This window comes from Protopterus annectens, chromosome 5.part1 (assembly GCF_019279795.1).
Source record: "Protopterus annectens isolate FY-2018-M chromosome 5.part1, PAN1.0, whole genome shotgun sequence".
NCBI classification, from domain to species: domain Eukaryota; kingdom Metazoa; phylum Chordata; order Ceratodontiformes; family Protopteridae; genus Protopterus; species Protopterus annectens.
Window position 1 is genome coordinate 284,449,880 of NC_056736.1, and position 17,281 is coordinate 284,467,160.

Genomic DNA, 17,281 nt, shown 5'->3' on the forward strand with positions numbered 1-17,281 from the left:
TAGATTAGAGAAGTGCAGATAAGTCCCAGCAAAGAGAAGGGGGATGGTGGGTGGGTAACCTGGGCTGCAACCGTGAATACACTAACATCTACATTTATAGTAGGTGCACAACTGTACTATGTTCACCGTGTTCCACTGTTGCAGTCATTACTCTTGGGTTGAATCCAAAGCTGAGGATGGGTGGCTGGGCTAAATAGAATTAGGAGAGGCTATGAGGCCCTGCAGAACTGCAGTGGCAAAGCCTGCTCTGGACTTAGAGTAAAGAGGTAAGTGGTACTGCTTTGTGAAAGTGTGCACTGAACTCCAAGTTGCAGCCTCTAAGATATCTTTGGTTGGTACTCCTCTGAGGAAGGCTGCTGAAGTGGCTGCTGCTCTGGTGGAATGAGGCCTAATGCCCTTAGGCGCAGATTTGTCATGTTGAAAATAGTAGAAACAGATGCAGTGGCCTATCCATTTTGAAATAGTCTGTTTTGAGATGGCTTTTCCTTGTGATCCTGCAGCATATGACACTAAAAGTTGCTCAGTCTTTCTGAAAGCTTTAGTTCTGTCCAAGTAGAAGCGCAACTGCCTGTGTATGTCCAAAGAATGCAGAATTTTCTCACCCTTGTACTGTGGATTTGGATAAAAGGTAGGCAACTGAATGGTTTGGTTGAGGGCCACACTGCATACCACCTTAGGCATAAATATAGGGTTTGTCCTCAGAGAAACTCTGTCTGGATGAAAAATGATAAAAGGTTCCACAGCCATGAGTGCAGCTGTTTTCCAGGATAAGAATTTTATATCTGCTGTTGATACTTGCTCGAAAGGAGGTAGTGAGAGTATTTCCAAAACATAATTGAGGTCCTAGGCCGGACTTGGAGCTCTCCTTGGAGGCGTAACGTTTTTGGCCCCTCTGAGGTACTGCCTAATTAAAGGATGGGAAAAGAGAAGTGGTTCCGTATTGTAATGGGCCGATATGGCAGAGGCATCAATATTAATTGATGAGAAAGAAAGGCCTTTGTTCAGCATTCTCAGTTAGGTTATTGTAAAATCTGCCTTTTATCCAAATCCACAGTACAAGGGTGAGAAAATTCTGCATTCTTTGGACATACACAGGCAGTTGCGCTTCTACTTGGACAGAACTAAAGCTTTAGATTGGAACATTCTACAATATGATCTTGAGGTATCCAACATCATCCCTGAAAGAGGTCTGTTCTCCTTCAGGAAGGGTAGGAATTTAAGTGGTTGTTTCAACCATTATAAACATGCACATGACTCCGGAACAGAACACCGCATACAAACCACATTAACAGGGGGTATTTCCCATTGGCTGTTTTCCATGTGGCCATTGTTCCAATTGCAACGAAGTTAATAAAACCAAGCAATTTTCCAGTAGAAATTCTTCTGTGGTGTATGACAAATTTTTTTGCTAATTGTAGTTCCGACTGGGTCATATATTTGGCCACATGTTTCTGTGGGTCATTTTATATAGGACAAACTGCGACTCAGGATTTCTCAACACATTAGCAACATTAAAAAATGTAAAGTTCAAAATGCACTGTACAAACATCATATCATACATCCCACTGCAAAGTTTTTTTACCATTATTGATATTATTAAAGGCAAGAAGTTGAATAAAACGGGTCTACACTCTTTGCTAAACTCTAAGGAGAGAAAATGGATTCTCAAGTTAGGGGGTTTATTCCCACCAGGTCTTAATGAGCAATTTTAGGTTAACCAATCATATTGTCTTTTGACTATTTAAACAGCTTTGGATGATTTTTTCACACCGAAGGCTGTGTGTGGATTGCCAGCCGAAACAGGTCTGTCATTTAATTTTGCTGTTTTATAATAAAACATTAAATCAGAATGCAGCTTGCTGGCTCTATTATTTTTACAGACGTGTCAATGCCTTGTTCCAAGCACAGAATCTCTTCCATTTTTCTGCATAAGATTTTCTGGTACTGGGCCTCCTGGCCTCCAAGATAACATCCATAACAGCTTTTGAAAGAGGACTGTTTTGAATGGCTACATTATCTGCCATGCTGCCAGATTTATGGTCCTGAGTTGGCTGTGCAGGATCTGATTGTTTTGTTGGGTCAGCAAGTGAGAAGTTTGACGCAATACCCATGCTGGAGCTTGATACGTGCTCTTTAGGACTGGGTACCAGTGCTGGCGTGGCCAGTCTGGTGCAATCAGCATCATTTTTGGTTTCTCTTGTCTGACCTTTAGGAGTACCCTGGGAAGGAGACGCAGTGGAGGAAAGGGATATACTGTTACATTTTTCCAGCTGAAGGATAGGGCGTCCACTTTCCATGCTTGCTTGTGATAAATCCTTGTGCAAAATCTCTGCAATTGGCAGTTGTGAGGGGAGGCAAACAGATCTACGTTTGGGCATCCCCATTTCCTTATTATCATGCTGAAGACTTGTGGATCAGGTTCCATTCGTGGGGATCCAGGAGGTTTCTGCTTAGTCTGCCAGAGCATTTGTTTGTCCTGGCAGGAATTGTGCTTGCAGGTGAACTTGAAAAGCCAATGCTGTGTCCCATAAGGTCATTGCTCATCTGCAGAGGGGGTAGGAATGTGTACCTCCCTGCTTGTTTATGTACCACACAACCGTAGTATTGTCCGTCTATCAGTAGCGGTCCTGGATGAAGCAGGTCCTTGAAAGCTGTCAGGGCATTTTGAACAGCTAGCATCTCTTTGATAGATGTGAAGATGCATCTGGTTTGCAGGCCATGTGCCCTGAATACATTTTCCTGCCATATGGGCTCACCGGGCATAATCCGATGCATCCGTTGTCAGTGTCTGTCGGGCTGTGGGTAAACAGAATGGCAGACCCTTGTTGTGGTGACAGGCTTCTGCCCACCATCGAAACTCCTGTTGTAGGCAGGGAATGAGTGCAATTACTGTCTCCAGGCTGTGGCAATGCTGAGTCCAAACACTATTTAGATACCACTGTAGCTCCCTCATATGCAGTCTGGCATATGGAATTAGTAGAATGCAGGATGCCATGAAACCCAAGGCCTGCAGGATTTTCCTTGCAGATAGGTGGGTTTTTGTTGCCAATTTCTTGAAGTAAGAAGTCAGTTGCTTTTGTCTGGCGTGAGAAGCCATCTGGGCAGTTGTATTAAAGCATGCACCCGGGAATATTATCTCTTGAGAGGGCACTAGTTTTGATTTCTTTACTAACTGGCTTAGGGTACACAGTAAACGAAATCACCAGATGCTTTAGTTTAGAACAATGTCTTTGTTCTCTGCTTGAATTAGGCAGTCGTCCAAGTAGGGAGATATTTGAATTCCTCGTCTGCAAAACGCAATCACTGGTGCCTGGCATTTTGTGAAGACTGTGGGCGCAGTAGATAAGCCAAGGGGCAGTGCAGAGAAAGTACAATTTTGTACCTGCCATAAATGTAGATGTTAGAGTGTTCACACTGCTGCAGTCATTACACTTGGGTTATCCGGCAGCCTGAGTTCCAAAGTCTTGGTCTGGCGTCGGTTGCTGTCGCTTCTTCCCTGACGTCAGTGCACCAGGGGTATACAAGATGCATCAGACGCCATTTTTTTCAGTTTTTCTTGCCCCAGATGTCAGGTGCCCCCAAGTAGGTAGGCAATACATACTGCTAATCAAAAATATACAATAAAAGCAATACCCTCAGATACCAGCAAATACACCCCAAAGGTTGTATAGGATAGAAAGGTTTAGATAAGTCCAGCTAGTTCAGAGGGGATGGAGGGAGGGTAACCTGGACTGCAGCAGGGTGAACACTAACATCTACATTTATTGTAGGTACAAAAACTGTACTATGTTCGTGTTACATTACACTTGGGTAGAATCCCAAAGCGGAGGTTGGGTGGCTGGTCTATAAGGAGTTAGGATTGGCTATGAGACCCTGCAGAACTGCAGTGGCAAAACCTGCTCTGGATTTAGAGTAAAAAGGCAGGTGGTAATGCTTGGTACAGGTGTGCACTGAACTCCAAGTTGCAGCCTCCAAAATTTCCTTGGTAGGTACTCCTCTGAGAACGGCTGTTGGAAGTGGCTGTTGCCCTGGTGGAATGTGGCCTAATGTTATTTGGGACTGATTTTCCATGCTGTGTGTAGCAGTACCGAATACAGTGTCCTATCCATTTGGATATAGTCTGCTTTGAGATGGCCTTGCCCTGTGATCCTGCAGCATATGCTACAAACAGCTGCTCAGTTTTCCTGAAAGCCTTTGTTTTGTCCAAGTAGAAGCCTAGCTGCCTGTGTATGTCCAAAGAATGCGGAAATTTCTCCCCTTTATTCTGGGGGTTTGGATGAAAAGTTGGCAAAAGGATGGTTTGGTTAAGAGCCACACTAGATACCACCTTTGGCATAAAGGTAGGTTTACCCTTAGATACCCTGTCCTGATGAAAAATGATAAAAGGTTCCACTGCCATTGATGCCTGTAGCTCAGACTCTTCGTGCTGAGGTTACTGCCAGGAGCAGAGCTGTTTTCCATGATAAAGATTTTAGATCTGCTGTATTGGCTGGCTCAAAAGGTGGTAGGGTCAGTTTTTCCAAAACGAAATTGAGGTCCCAAGTTGGTGTTGGTGCTCTCCGGGGCGGTCTTTATGTTTTTAGCCCCTCGAGATATTGCTTTAGCAAGGAATGAGAGAATAAAGGAGGATCAGTGTTGTAATGTGCTGAAAGAGCAGAGGCGTGGATCTTAATTGATGAGAAGGATAGGCCTCTGTCCAGCATCTCAGTTAAGTACTGTAAAATCTGAGGAATGTTTGGAACAAGAGGGTCAAGGCTTTGAGCCTGGTTCCAGGCGCAGAATCTCTTCCATTTTTCTGAGTAAGCTTTCCTGGTGCTAGGCCTACTGGCCTCCAAAATGACATCCATAACAGCTTTAGAGAGAGGTGTTGCCTGTTTGACTAAAGCATCTTTCATGCAGCCAGGTTTAGAGTTTTGAGCTGACCGTGCAAGATCTGATTGTTTTGTTGGGTCAGAAGGTGTGCAATTTGAGGCAAAATCCATGGTGGGCCTTGAGCCAAGTTCCTTATGATAGGGTACCAGTGCTGGTGTGGCCAGTCTGGAGCAATCAGGATCATCTGTGTTTTTTCTTGTCTGGCTTTTAGGAGTACCTTTGAAAGGAGAGGCAGTGGCAGGAAGGCAAACTTTTAGGTTTTTCCAGCTGAACAGAAGAGCATCTACTTTCCATGCTTGTCTGTGATAAGTCCTTGTGCAGAATTTTTGTAGTTGGCAATTCAGTGGGGAGGCAAAAAGATCCATGTCTGGGCATCCCCACCTTTGCATTACCATGCTAAAGATTTGTGGATTCAATTTCCATTCATGAGGGTCCAAGATATTTCTGCTTAGTCAGTCTGCCAGAGTATTTTTCTTTCCTGGCAAGAATTGTGCTTGCAGGTGAATTCAACACATTACAGCAGTGTTCCACAAGGTCATGGCTTGCCTGCATAGGGGATAAGAATGAGTGCCCCCTTGCTTGGTTATGTACCCCATTACTGTGGTGTTGTCGATCTTTAGTAGTAATTGTCCTGGATGTAGAAGGTCCTTGAAAGCTGTTAGGGCATTTGGAACAGCCAACATCTCTTTTTGATTGATGTGAAGATGCATCTGGTCTGTGGTCCACTTGCCCTGAATGCATTTTCCTGCCATGTGTGCTCCCCAGGCGTAATCCAAAGCATCTGTTAAGAGTTTGCCTGGCTGTGGGTTGGGTAAAAGGCTGACCCTTGTTTAGGTGACATGCCTGTGCCCACCATCAAAACTCCTGTTATATGCAGGGAATCATTGGTATTACTGCTTCTAAACTGTGAGAGTGTTGAGTCCAAACACTTTTCAGGTATCACTGTAATTTCCTCGTATGCAGTCTGGCATATGGTATTCGTCGTATGCAGGATACCAGGAATCCCAGGGCCTGCAGAATTTTTCTTGCAGGGAGATGGGACTTTCTTGCCAGTAACTGAAAATATTGAGTTAGTTGAACTTGTCTGGCGTGAGGTAAGCCATCTGGGCCACTGTATTTAAAGCTGGCACCCAGGAATGTAATCTGTTGCGAGGGCACTAGTTTTGACTTAATTTCTCTAGGGTACACAGTAAACGAAAAGATCAACCTTTTTACAAATGCCAGATGCTGTAGAAGAATGTCCTTTGTCTCTGCTTGAATGAGGCAGCCGTCCAGGTATGGATATATTTGAATTCCTTTTTGTCTGCAAAATGCAATTTCTGGTGCCAGGCACTTTGTGAAGACCCTGGGCACAGTAGTTAAGCCAAAGGGCAGTGCAAAGAATTGGTAGTGCACTGTACCAGCTTTGAATCTGAGGTATCTTCTGCAATTTTGTCTGAAAGGGACATGCAGGTATGCCTCTGAGGTCCAGAGTAACAAGCCAAGCCTTCTTGCCCAGCATGGCTAGAAGCTGCTGTAATGTCAACATTTTGAATTTAGGAATATCCAGCTAAGTATTCAGAATTGAAAGGTCTAGTATGGGCCTCCAGGCCTCGTCCTTTCTGGGGACCAGGAAGAGTCTCGAGTAAAATCCTTGTCCTTGTTGTGGTACTTTCTGAATAGCTCTCATGTCCATGAGGGCTGAAATTTGTTTGTGCCTCTGCCCATTGGTTGTGGCAGGTCTGGCATTCCTTTCAGCCTTGGTAAAGTATGAAAGTGGAATCTGTAACCTTGAGACAATATTCAGGACCCATTTGTCTTGGGTGATTGTTTGCCCGTTATGAGAAAAAAGTGCAAGTTTTCCCCCTAAGGGGGCTTCCAAAAGGGACGTGCTTAGCGTACGAAGGGGAAAGTCATTGTGACTGTTTCCTGTATGTTTGAGACTTGTCCTCACCACTTTTTGGGGTTGAGGTGCCCCACTGTCGTCTATTTGAGCCTTGGGGTTGAGATCTGCCTCTTGGGCATCTGTATCTGCCTCTCTGTGGCCTGACACTGGAAAGGACCAATTCTTTGTTAAAATTAAATAAATAGCGAAACGCAACTGGAATGCACGAAAAACTTTAATACAAAATTAACACCGAGCGCTTTCACCCACCATAATGCAGGTTTCAGAGTAATAACTTAATGGAGCAGCTTGTCTTAAATACTAATATCTCACCAATAGTATCAATTCATCAATTAACGAACATCAATTAATAAAAATGTAAATAAACTAAAACTTTTTCCTGCTAAACCGAGGTGGCTGTACCTGTAAGAAATCCTTGACTGTTTGTATAGATTTAGCTTTATCCTCGATTTTCTTTAACACCTCTTCTGCCTTAACACCAAACAAAGTATCATGCTGTAAAGGAGCATCCAATAATTTTGCGTTAACATGATCAGGTAAACTTTGTTCTTTTAACCAAGCATGTCTTCGAATCACAGAACCTGTAACTGCGGCTCTACAAGAGGCCTCTAAAGATTCAAAACCACACTGCAGTGTATGTTTTCCCACCTGTTCAACTGCATGCAATAAATCCTGCATTTCTTTACAATCAGGAGCTTCTGAGCTTGCAAGAATTTTCTGTTTTAACTGAGACATTAAATATTGTTGGTACTTAAGCATGTGAACCTGGCAATTTAAAGCTCTTACTGCTAAAGTTGCAGAAGTGTATACTTTCTTCCCCCATCTATCCAAAGCTCTGGAATCTCTGTCAGAGGTTACTGGATTTTTTTGCAATGGGAGCCTTTACCCCTTTTGGACCCTGGGAAATAGTTTCTGGATCAGCAGAAGGGTTTTTGTAAAGAAACTTGAGAGTCAGGGACCCTACAATACCTATCTGGCTTGGCTGGAGCAGGGGGCAGAGAGTCAGGAGATGAACTAGATTCGGAGAACACATCATCCACAACATTTAGCACTGGCGGAAGAGCCAGGGGTCTGCGTTGAGGCAATAAGAGGAAGTCCCTGAGCCTTTTCTTGGATTCTGAGTAATCCTGGCTTTCCCAATGGAAATGCTTCCTCATAGTATGTAAAGTTTCCCCAAAAGAATAATCCTCAGGAGGAGAGGCTGAAGAGGATAGATTCTTCAGCATCAGAGTCCTCATAGGGGGGGTAGAGAGTATCCTTGGTTTGAAGAGGAATCAGAGGAAATGGAAACCTGATCAGAGGAGTCAGTCTGTATCCTGCCTAGGCCTTTTCTCAGGAGGGGGATGGGAACCCCTGATTAGAGTAATGAGGTCTTCGGCCATTTTAAGCATCTGTTTCTTAGGCATGGAGGACTGTCCAGGAGAATGCTGTACTTTTTTCTTGGTCTTTAAAGGTACCTTTGTCTTGGCTGTTGTTTTAATGTTAAGTTGTGAAGGTCTGAAAAAACCCTCAGAAGCCGATGCCTGTTCAGCGGCTCCGAACCCATCTAAGGGATTAGTTTCCGTAGGCCCAATACCTTGAGTTTCCAGAGGCCTAGTTGTCTCCACGTGGGAGTCGGAAGCGGCCTGTGGCTCTGAGATAGCGGGTGTTGGGGGCTGCGAAAGTACCTCACTGAGAACCGGCGACTGGCCTATCAGAGGCCTCGTCGGTTTTGGACCTCTGATGCCTATCCTTTTCCTTGCATTTTTTGTAACCTGTGGTCGTCGGCTGTTCCGACGGCATTATATAATTAAATCTTCGGCCAAAGTAATGAAATGCAAAATCAAACAGATGCTTAAATGTTGGTTAAATCTAGCACAAAACAGACAGCTAGCAATGTTGTGATCAGGGCCTAGGCAAGGAATACAGTAAGAGTGAAAATCCTTGAGGTATTGGCTTCCCACAAGAAATACAATTGTTAACTTTTTCTGACATCATTCTGGAGCAAGAAAAAAGTTTCCCCAACGGGGTACTTAGCTTTAATGTCGGTTCTGAAATTCGGATTTGAAAATCTCTGGAGTCGGCCGACCGGCACTTACGAACTGCTTTTACTTCGGGCACTGTGCGGCAAGAAAGACTGAAGAAAACTGCGTCAGCTGCATCTTTTATACCCCTGGCGCACGGATGTCAGGGAAGAGGCGACAGCAAGACGCTGACCTAGACTTTGGAATTCTGGCTGACTGAGGGTAGCCTGCCAGCAGGATAACCCAAGAGTAATGACTGCAACAGTGAAACATGATGATCAGTCGAGTAAAATCCTTGTCCCTGCTCTTGCGCTGGTACTTGTTGAATGGCCCCCCATGTCCATGAGGGATAAGGCTTGTTTTTGTGCCTCTGCCCATTGATTTTTTGGCAGATCTGGCCAGCAGTTTGCCTTTGGCAGGGTATGGAAATGGAACTTGTAGCCTTGTGACAAGACATTTAGGACCCATTTGTCCTGGGTTATAATTGTGCCAATTTTGTGGAAAAAGTACTAATTTTCCCCCTAAGGGTGCTGCCAGGAGATAAGTGCTTGGTGCAGGCAGGGGGAAGTCATTGGGACCGTTTCCTGTATGGTTGTGATTGGTCTTCTCCAACTTTGGAGGTAGAAGCCCCCCATTGCTTTCAGCGGTATGAACCTTGCGCCTGGGATCTGCCTCTAGGGCATCTGGATCTGCCCCTTTGAGGTCTGACACAGGAAAGGACCAATTCTTTGTTGGCCAATGTCTACTAAACCTACATGGCTGTACTTGTAAAAAATCTTTGACAGTTTGCTTAGAGATTTAGCTTTGTCCTCCATTTTAACACCTCTTCTGCCTTAACACCAAACAAAAGTATCATGCTGTAAAGGTGCATCTAATAATTTAACTTTAACATGATCAGGCAGATTTTGTTCCTTTAACCAAGCATGACTCCTAATTACAGGACCTGTAACTGCGGCCCTGTAGGAGGCCTCTAAAGAATCAAACCCACATTGCAAAGTATGCTTTCCAACTTGTTCAGCTGCATGCAATAAGTCCTGCATTTCCTTGTTTTCTGCACAAGGTTTAACACTTTGTTTAAGCAATGCCAAGACATGTTGCTGATATTTGAGCATAAGAAACTGACAGTTTAAGGCCCTTATAGCCAAGGTAGCAGATGTGTAAACCTCCCCCCCCCCCCCCATCTATCCAGTGCCCTAGAATCTCTGTCAGAGGGGGTAGGGTTTTTTGCAGCGTAAGCCTTAACTCATTTGAGACCCTGAGAAATAGTTTATGGGTCTGCAGCAGGGTTTTTAAAAAGGAATTCATGAGAGTCAGGAACCCTGTAATATCTGTCAGGCTTAACAGGAGCTGGAAATAAGGAGTCGGGGTAAGACTAGACTCCGAAAACACATCTACAATGTCTAACAGGTGGGATGGCTAGTGGCTTGTGTGAGGCAGTAAAAGGAAATCCCTGAGCCTCTTTATTCTGAAACATCTTGGCTCTCCCAGTGGAAATGCTTCCTCATGGTATGTAAGGTTTCCCCAAAAGAATAGTCCCCTGGAGGAGAAGCTGAAGGTATAGATTCAGCAGTATCAGAATCCTCATGGGGGAAAGAGAATATTCCTGATCAGAAGAGTAATCAGAAGAAATGGAAACATGATCTGAAGATTGACAGTCTCTTGCCTAAACCTCTTATCAGGAGGGGATTGTGAACCCCTGATAAAGGTAATCAAGTCTTCGGCCATTTTGAGCATCTGTTTTTTGGGCATAGAGGCCTGACCACGTGGCTCTTGAGTTTGTTTCTTTGCTTTGGAAGGTGCTTTAGTCTTTGCCTGTGAAGCTGAAGTTGGTTTGATGTAAAGATGTTTAGGTCTGAACACCCTCAGAAGCCAGTGCCTGCTCAGCGGCTCCGGACCCATCTGAAGGGATATCAGAGGCTCCAATACCTTGAGTTTCCAGCGGCATGGCCGACTCCAAGTGGGAGTCGGTAGCGGCCTGTGACTCTAAAGTAGTGGGCGTCAGGGGCTGCGAAAGCGCCTCACTGAGAACCGGCGACTGGCTTAGGAGAAGCTTCATTGCCGGTTTTGGGCCTCGGTTGTCTCTTTCCTCTACTTTGCATTTGTGAACTCCGGTAGTCGGATGGCTATCAGAGATTTCTGGACAATTAAACTGGCGTCCAAAATAGTTTAAAGCAAAATCATACCTACACTTAATAGTGCGTTGGTTAAATCTAGCACAAAACCAACAAGCAGAAACGTTGTGATTAGGGCCTAGGCAAGGAATACATTAAGAATGAAAATCCTTATGAGGTATTTGCTTCTCATGAGAAATACAATTATTAACTTTTTCTGACATCGGTCTGGAGCAAGAAAAAAAGTTTCCCCAACGGAGTACATAGCTTTACTGAAGACTTCGGATCTGAAACTCTAACACGAAAATCTCAGGAGTCTGCCGACCGGCACTTGCGAACTGCTTCTGCTTCAGGCACTGCGCGGCAAGAAAGACTAAAGAAAATGGCGTTGGCCACATCTTTTATACCCCTGACGACCTGACGTCAGGGAAGGGGCGACAGCAACAGACGCAGGACCCAAGACTTTGGAATTCAGTCCAGCTGAGGGCAACCTGCCAGCAGGATTACCCAAATGTAACGACTGCAACAGTGAAACACGAAGAACATCTGGTTCCATCCCGTTTGTTGATGTACCATACTACAGACATTGTCTGTCTGAACTGCTACACCCCTGTAGGTAGTCCTGAAGTGCTTGCAATGCCAGAAGCACCGCTCATCTCCAAGACATTGAGGTACAAGTTGTACCCGTGTTCCTGCCAAGTCCCTTGAACAGTCTGTCCCAAATAATGCCCCCCACGCCCTATCTGGGAAGCATCTGTGGTCACTGTGGCTATAGGTTGGGGGGTAGAAACGGCCTGCCTATTGTTACCACAGGGGAGTGAATCCACCACTCCAGATCCTTTTTGCAGGATTCCAGGATCAGAATCTGATGTGACATAGGTAAATCCTGGAATGACCATTGTGCAAAGATGAGCCACTGCAGAATTCTCATGTGGAAGCGAGCCATAGGAACCAGAGTGATTGCCGCTGCTATAGAACACAGGACCTTGAGGACAAATCTTACCTGAATTATTTTTGTCAATAGCATTGCAACTTGGCAACGGATCGTTAATACTTTTTCTTGAGGCAGCTTTGCTATCATAGCCTGTGTCTAAATATGCCCCTATAAAGGTAATATACTAACAAAGCAAAAAGGCAGACTTTTCGTAGTTTACGGCGATCCCTAGTTGAGAACAAGAGCAAAGTGTGGACCCCCTTGCCTTGTTTAGCTGATGCTTGGTGGTGGCAGTAAGGAGCCAGTCTAGATATAGAAACACCCGGAATCCTTGACGCCTCAGGCGAGCTGCAACTACTGCCATGTATTTGAACACCCTGGGGGCTGTGGTGAGACCAAAGGGCAGTGCTCTGAACTGATAGTGACTGGTTCCCAGCCGGAAGCATAGACATCTCCTTGGCCCTCTGTCCATTTTTATGTGGTAGTACGCATCCTGGAGATCAACAGAGCACATCCAATTGTCCTATCCCAGAAAGGGAAGAATGGACTACAGTGTTACCATCAGGAACTTTGTTTTCTTAACTGATTTGTTCAGCCTGCTGAGATCCAATATGGGTCTCCAGTCCCACATTTTCTTTGGAACTAAAAAATACCTTGTGTAAGTTCCGGATCTGACTGCGTCTGCGGGGTCTTCCTGGATGACTTTCTTAGCAACCTTTGAACCTCTAGGTTTGCTTGATCCCAAAGATTGGGTGGAACATCTGGGACAGTGTTGTCTTGACCGGGGAAGTTGGGAGAAGGGGATAGTGTAACCTCCGAATATTATCCATAGTACCCATGTGATTGTCTGCTAGGCTTTTGGGTACAATAATAACTTCCCCCGACTGTCTCCGGAGTCAGACAGTTGGGCCTCCCTTCAAGAGCGCTGGAAAGGCCTACCAGAGAAAGTATCTGTCGCCCTGATGCTGCGGAACCCACCTGCCGTGAGGACCAGCGTCTTCAGTTATTTCCCCCTCTGCCCATGGGGGGAAATCTCTACGTGTGTCAAGCGAAGCTCCCTGGGATTTCCGGAACCACATCTTTCCCCCCTTCTGGCCCTTAGGATAAGGCCTAGATGGAGCAGAAAAACACACGCCCACAGCAGAGAGAGCTTTGCCATCCTGTTCACACCTGGTAAGAGTCTCAACTGCAGCCCAAATAAGGATGAGACGTCAAAGGGGGCGTTGGTAAAGGAAGACTTGAAGGGCTCTGGAGTGTCTGCACAAGGCCACCCCTGTGCCTGCCGCCCTACTCGCTCCATCGGCTGCATACGAAATTAGCCACATGGAGAAGTAAACCAACCAAGTCATGGTTGCAAGCTGAGAAGCCATCTTGGCCGAGGCTCCCGCAGCTGTACGATCCTATCAGGTATCGCCTAACTCTTTGAAGAGATCCATATGAAGCCTTGTAAAGTGGGACAAATAGTTCAGCGACCCAAGTGCAAAGGCCGCTGAAAACATATGCTTCCCGTATCTGTCCATTGTACAAGACTCTAATCGGTGGATGGACAGATGAAGTTCCAGCTAACTCCTCCTTGGTGGCTGCTGCCACCACCATAGCATCAACTGGAACACCTTTGGATAATAAAGCTCTGTCTTCAGGGGCTGTTATGAAGTTGTTGGCATCCGCGGATGTGGTTCCATCGTGTCTGGACAGCTCCACACCTTTAGACTCACTACATGCAATAGTGGGTCGAAAGGAGGAGATACCCAAGAGGTGGAGGGTCGGGAACAGAATGCATCCAGGTACACTGACTCATCTTCAGAAGGGGCAAGGAACTTCCAGTCACCCCTCTAAGGATTTCCAAGATGTCTGAAAAAGACAACTTCAAGGGGACGGTGGGGATCCTTCTGAGTCATCCAAGTCTGTCTGTGTCAAGGTCTCAGGGAAGTCAACATGCTTCCTCTTGCAAGTCCTCTTCCAAGGGACCTCCTATGAGGGATGCTCACTGGAGGTTTTGGAAGAGGTGAGATCGCCCAATGGGGTGTCCTGGAGCATGGGTTCCCTATGCTTGGGGCAGAGAAGAGGTTCGGAGGTGGGCACCGAAGGCAAAGGAGCCAATGGAGCAGAGGGTGGAGCTGTGTCAGTAGATAGCATGCTTATCACCTCTAAGGCATCACGGTCCCAACTTGAACTTATCCGCCCAAAGAAGCCGGATACCTCCCTTTAACAGAGATCATGGCTCAGAGTCCAATGTAGGAGCCCAGCTGACCTGTGCCAAAGCTCCGAAAGGGAGAGTAGGGTCGGACAAGGATCCGATGTCGCCCTCCCCTCAGAGCAGACGAAGTGTCTGCTCCCAGATCCCTCGAGCAGAAGGGGTTATCGAGGAGATCGGAGCAGTAGCTGGAACCGAAAGACCAGAGGTTACTGGAACTGATGTTTCCACCACTCGACTTCCATTCACTCCGTGCCAAACTCAGAGGAGTCGGAGGAGGAAGAGAGACAGGTGTTGGTTGAGCTGCCGGCACCATTTCGACTGGGATGGGCCCAAATGTATTTTAGCTAATGCTGGTATCCTAAGAAGCCTCTTCAACACCCTCTCCACATAATCATCAGAGAGGTTCCTGGATGACCGAGAGGAATGGGTTGAAGACCGGTAACTGCCTGACACAGATTGCAATGAAGAGTACAGTGCAGCAGACCACACCAGTTCCAAAGTAGGAGACCTAGATCGCTTATGAGGCCTTACTGGCTCTGCGACAACAGATGGAGCTGTAGGCAAGTGTCTTGTCGGAACCAAAAGTTGGGTCCAACTTAGCTTGATACTTATCCCTCTCTTTTGATGGTTCCAAAATGGGAGCTGAAGAGGAGGAAGGCTTCGGTTTTTCTAGTTTTTTTTTGCTGGCCAAGTCCCCTCCATAGGAGCAAAGGGGCCCTTTAGTAACCCTCTTAAGATCATTTTATACTTTCTCTCCTGCAGGACTCGTGAACTAATTGCATGGCAAATAGAATACGAATCCTGCAGGTGAACAGGGCCTAAACAATACACATATTCGGTGCCCGTCCATAGGGACATCTTTTGGCAGCACGAATCACTTTTGAAACCCGAAGGTTTAGATTCTTTGGCAGTATCTTTTGACAATTTCGAGCAGTACTATCTAAAGCTAGACAAAAAACACACAAGATTAACAGACAAATGCAGACAATTTTTTTTTTTTTTTCTTTTTCCAGACAGGAAAGAGAATGGGGGGACGACCTCTAAGTTAAACGGCAAGTATCCCACCTAAAGAGAGCCTCTAACTTAAACGGCAACTCCTTAAAGCTTAGTAGATATTAAGAAAAGGCAAGAAAGACTAAGAACCCTCTAATTTAAACGGGTTTAGAAGAGGGGGAAAAGGCCAGAGAGAAACGGTTAGCCTACAACAACAGCAAGTCACTTGGATGGGATAGGAAAAAGGTAGAAATACGAAGGACTGCTGTTTGCAACTTAGGTAATATAAATGCAAAACTTTTACTCCAAAAATATAAAAAGAGAAAACAGCCCGAGCCAGTATCCGCAATTTCAACGCTGCAAGCGGCAAACGAGATCTGGGTGACTAACGCTAGGCATCCTGGGATAGGGGCTAGCCTCAAGCCAGTAAAAGCTCCGAGCTATAGTATCACGGCAGAGTCGGAGCAGAGGATTGGCTCAACCCAAACAGCAAGAACGAAGGTGAGATACAGGCAACATATCAAAAGCGTCTGAAGGTGAAAGAAGAGAAATGGGGGAGGAGGTACTGTTAAGTTGATATAAAGAACGTAAAACTCAGAGGGAACTGGTAAATTATGTTAACTAATGTAAAATGCTCCTGTGCAACAATTTTATGATCTACATTTAATTTTTGTTAAACTATGTCATAGTAACCAGTTACTTGCTTAGAATCAAAATTCTCAAAGTTGAAAGAGAACATGTTTCACTAAGTCAAATTGGTTACAAATCAAGTTCACTGCTGAAATGCATTAAAGCAAATAAATCGACAAAATAGTATTACAGTAAATAAAATGAATGCTACATACCGTTCCTGACAAGATATCATTTGGACAACTGTCTAGGAGATGGCTCCTGCAGACTCTCTCATCAGTAAATTTCACCCGCTGTCTAGTTTCATCTCCTGGATTTTTTTTAAATTAAAAAATAAATAAATAACATTAAAAAAAAGTTGAAACTGCAGTTTATTTTCAACATTCCATTTATATAGATTTTTTTTTTGTACAAGGCACTGTTAGAAAAATAGAGGGAGAGGAAGGCAAGACATTAGCCTGGGCTTATTAACTCTCCATGCTTGTGCCTCAGCCAAAGGGCAACATTTATGCCTCTGCTATACCATTACTAGAGTGCAGCAGTGTATTTCTTTGCACAGGTGTTACACCACCCACCTCTCTACAGCAGATATGATGTTAGTGTTCCAAAGAATGGTGCCTTTAAAAACATTTCTTTTGGATAAAGCAGCACTATGCTTCTAAGCAAAGGAAAACACTACCCCCTTTACCATGTCACATCTGTTTCTTTTCCTACAGCTGAAGTGCTAGAGGTCTGTATACATGCCAGGTGACCAGCCTCAATCACTTACTTGCTTTGCCAGCAGACGCATCGGTATCAGAAAAATCAAGACCCAGCTCGTTAAAAGCTTTTTTTTTTTACCAGGTCCCTTTCTTAATAAAAATGGAACTTGCTTTCTGCAAATAAATTATACGAGTCTCATGAACAAAAGCTAAAATCGGCCCAACACTTCTTGGATCCAGATTTATACTTAATATGGGCTTCCAATACAGCAAAAACACTTTGCCCACAACAGAATAGGGTGAGTACATGTCTTCAACAGTAGCCAAGTATGAAGAAGGCATACAAGAGTGAAGGCACTTTGGTGGCAAGTGTGCACAGATGCCCTGCCAATGCTATCATATGGGGTGTGGCGGGAGTAAACTGATCAGTGCCTCACTTCAAAAGAGCTGAAAACATCTCCCTAACACATGTAAGGCATGAAATAACCAGTTTGCATGCCACAGGACCTTCTTTTTCTCAATAGGCAGGTAAGTTCCTCATCTAGGACACAGCACAAAACTAGAGAGAGGAAGAGACCCACTAATCTGCTGACCAAGATATCCACTGGGATAACCATACCAATGGGAGGATGAATTTCATAAAAAATGGAAAAATACTTAAAACTGCAAGATGATGAAAGCATATGCATGTTGGGCATCAGACTACATTAAAAATGGACACCTTCTTGGAGCTTTTATACATCTTTTACTGAATTGTGACTACAGTGCTGCAAAAATTAAGTAGGCAACAACAACGAAAATGAAAAGCACAAATATGGCACATTCAACTTAAACACCATTCTCCACTATAGAGTAATGCGCTCATCAGAAGACCAAGTCTTACCGTGAGACAAAGCTTTATGCACTTGATAGGATGTAGACGCCTTTTAAACATAGCAGAAGTATTGTAAAAAGT

At 44.9% G+C, this 17,281-nt stretch overlaps 1 protein-coding gene across 1 annotated transcript in view; it reads right to left on the minus strand.

Moving 5' to 3' along the window:
• Positions 1-15,955, minus strand: part of LOC122803149 (putative RNA-binding protein Luc7-like 1) — a 1,029,881-nt gene extending 1,013,926 nt beyond the window's left edge. The window contains exon 1 of the mRNA XM_044072769.1: positions 15,841-15,955. The gene's annotated coding sequence lies outside the window, so the exon portion shown is untranslated. The remainder of the gene's footprint in view (positions 1-15,840) is intronic.
• Positions 15,956-17,281: the final 1,326 nt, after the last annotated feature.